The sequence below is a fragment of the Balaenoptera physalus genome (genome assembly GCF_965194825.1).
Source record: "Balaenoptera physalus genome assembly, chromosome: 10".
Classification (NCBI taxonomy): domain Eukaryota; kingdom Metazoa; phylum Chordata; class Mammalia; order Artiodactyla; family Balaenopteridae; genus Balaenoptera; species Balaenoptera physalus.
Window position 1 is genome coordinate 15000022 of NC_138889.1, and position 3976 is coordinate 15003997.

Sequence of the window (3976 nt, forward strand, 5' to 3'; positions counted from 1 at the left end):
GAAACGGCACGGGTCAAAGGGCGGGGGGCGGGGCGCCGGGGGGTGGGAACACTGTGCGCGCCGGCTGAGACGCGGGTTGTGTCTGGGAGGCCCCGGGACTCGACCACCAGCGTAGAACCGCTGGCTTCTGTGCTTTCCCTGTTCGTCAGAGCCTTCGTTTAATTTGCGATGTCTCTTGCAGTTTATAAAGCTCTCACAGCCACTATATCATTTGATATACAAAATAACTGTTGTTCATAAGGGACTAGTAGCCAGAATATACAAAGAACTCTTAAAATTTAACAATGGAAAGACAAAAAATCCAATTTTAAAATGGCCAAAATAGCCATTTCTCTAAAGAAGATATACAAATGACTAATAAGCACATAAAAAGATGCTCAACATCTTTAATCCTTAGGGAACTGCAAATCAAACCCCTGCTTCTTACCCAATAATAAGTGTTGGTGAGAATGTGGAGAAATTAGAACCCTCATACACTGTTGGTGGGAGCGTGAACTAGTGCAGCTGCTTTGGGAAGCAGTTTGGCAGTTCCTCAAAAAGTTAAACATAGAGTCACCATGTGACCCAGCAATTCCACTCCTAGGTATATACCCAAGAGAATTAAAAGCATACATTCACACACAGATTTGTACACTAATGTTCATACAAGCATTATTCAAAATGGCCAAAAAATGGAAACATTCCAAGTGTCCATAACAAAATGTAGTATATCTACATAATGAACTATTAGTCACAAAAAGGAATAAAGTATTGATATATGATATAACATGGATGAACCTTGAAAATATTATGTCATTAAGTAAAAAATGCCAGTCACAAAAGACCACATTTTGTATGACTCCATTTATATGAAACATCTAGAGTAGACAGATCCATAGAGACAAGAAGTAGGGCTGCAAGGGACTGGGGGAGGGGAGAAATAGGGAATGAGTTTTGTTTTTTGGAGTGATGAAAATGTTCTGGAATTAGAAGTGGTGGTTACACAACCTTGTGAAATACTAAAAACCACTGAATTGTACACTTTAAAAGGGTGGCTTTTTATGGTTTTTATGGTAAATTATATCTTTTTTTCAAAAAAATGTGTAGGAAGCAGGGCAGTTACTGTGCTTGTGTCCATTTTGTAAATGAAGAAAATGATGACAAGTTTAAGAAATGTACCCAAAGTTCTAGTTCTATAATGGAAAGAAGATTCAAATCTGGTCTTCTGATTGTATGGGTATTCTTCCGTGCCAAATGTCAGACTTTTCAGATTATAAGTGATTCAGCAGCTCTTCCCCATATTATTTTATCCCATGTTAGTGGCTCAACTGTTTATCCTTTATTGCTGCAATAATGGATAAACAGCAATCTTTTATTGAGTGTTTATTTTATGTCAGGTACTTTACACATATTATCTCTAATCCTTATACACAGCAATTCAGATAAGGACACTGAGGATCAAAAAAGTTAAGCATTTGCCCAAATTCATACAGCCAGCAAGTGGTAGAGCCAGGATTCAAACTCAGCTTTTCTCAGTATGTCACACTGCCTCTCTATATCTCCTGTGTACTCCTTAACGTTTATTGAACACTTACAATGTACCAGGCGTTAACTTCAAATTCTTCACACAGATTATTTTACTTTTTTTTGGTTGCACAGGGTCTTAGTTGCAGCATGTGGGCTCCTTAGTTGCGGCATGCATGTGGGATCTAGTTCCCTGACCAGGGATCGAAGCTAGGACCCCTGCATTGGGAGCATGGAGTCTTATCCACTGCGCCACCAGGGAAGTCCCCCAGATTATTTTACTTAATCCTCACAAGAATTCTCTGAGGTAAGTGCCATTAATACCTCCCTTTTGCAGGTGGGGAAACCAAGGTACAGAGAGGAAAACCATTTTACCACAGGTGTCAGGGCTAGAAAGCACCAAAGCCAGGATTCAAACAAAGGCTGCTCAACTTCACAACCTGTACCCTTGAGCACTGCATTATAGAATTCTCCCTCTTACTCATTTCAATTCCATTTCCAATGGCTTTCTAGTAGAGTCTTTACAAAGCTCGAAAACTTTTAAACTTTACATGTCTGGAAGGATATATATCAAACTGTATTGTTTATTTTTGTTATTAAAAACACACATTTTTTAAAAAGATGAACAAATTCTTTTTAAAATTTATTTTATTGAAGTATAGTTGACATACAATGTTGTGTTAGTTTCTGGTGTACAACAAAGCGATTCAGTTATATATATATATATATATATATATATATATATATATATATATATATATATATATTCTTTTTCATATCCTTTTCCACTGTGGTTTATTACAAGATATTTAATATAGTTCCCTGTGCTGTAAGTAGGACCTTGTTGTTTCTTCATTCTATATATAATAGTTTGCATCTGCTAATCCCAAACTCCCAATCCATACCTCCTCTACCCTCCTCCCCCTTGGCAACCACAAGTCTGTTCTCTATGTCTGTGAGTCTAAAAAGATGAACAAATTCTTAATTTAAAAAAGTAAAAATTCTGCCTGGAATTATTGCTTTATTATGGCAACTTCCAGGGGCCTTCAATATGGACCACCAAAGTTCAGCAAAGACCAATTGATACTGATTCTTTGGAAATATGAAATTAGCTGAATTAAACTGCAGAAGAAAAGTACCCCTGTAAGCATGCTTCGTGAGGAGTGCCTTAGAGGCAGTATGTCACAGTGGTTAAAAGCAGAGACTTGGGAATTAGACTGACCTGTGTGTGACTCCCCTTTTCTGCACTTACTGCCTGGGTGACTTTAGGCAAGTTACTTTAACTCTCCTAAACCTCAATTACCTAATCTGTATATTGGCAGTAACATCTATCTCAAAGTTATGAAGTTAGATTACATATTAATAAATAAGATTATCTATTCTTAAGTGCTCCTACATACTAAATGCTCAACAATACATATCCATTATTGTTAGCAGTAACATGACAAAATATTTTTTAATGTTTTGCATTTCCCTTTTAACCAGAAGTGTCTCAGAAGAGGTGTCTCTGATTTCCCTTTTTAAAGCCACTTTTCGCTTTCCTCTGGCAGGTTTTCATGATCAAATTTCCAAAATTCTTTTCTTTGTTTCTCTCCTTCTGACTCCCCAAATTAACTATGTCTGTAGTTTTGAAATATTTGTTCCTTATATCTTCATTCATTCATTCCTTCATTCATCCACACAATGAGCATTTTGAAAGTGCCTGATTTAGGCAATGCACTGGGCTGTGAAAAGCTTAAAAACTAATTAGACACAGACCCTGCCCTAAAGAAGCCCACAGTCTTCTTTAGCAAATAAAAACGCAGGAGAAGGAAGCAGCCACATAGCACAGGGAGATCAGCTTGGTGCTTTGTGACCACCTAGAGGGGTGGGATAGGGAGGGTGGGAGGGAGATGCAAAAGTGAGGAGATATGGGGATATATGTATATGTATAGCTGATTCACTTTGTTATAAAGCAGAAATTAACACACCATTGTAAAGCAGTTATACTCCAATAAAGATGTTTTTAAAAAATGCAGGAGAATGGGTTAAACCTGAATCTCAGATAATGAATAATCTGATAGTACTATATAAGTTATGTTCCATGCAATGGGACACAGTGGAGGGGAAGGGCTATAATGTAATATAAATACTATAAAAGGTCGTACAAAGTGTCCTGGGAATTTAGCTAAACTCCCGAGTTTGCCTAAAGTCTGATTGGACTGACTTAGTAGGAATTACATACCCAGTGTTCCTTGTCCTGGGGGAGACAGGCACACCATATTTCCCGATTGGAAGGCTAACTCTATGCGAACCGAAATTCATCCGTCAGCTTTGCCGCCCTCGGCCGCTAGATGCCGCCACAGACAAATTTATTGAAACCCTAGACAAACAGGATCCGAGCCCCTCTAGATCCTCCCTGGATCCTTCAATGCTGGAAGAGACTTAACGCGCGAGTGGAGAAGGTCTCACGAGAGTGAAAGAAAGTCTCGCG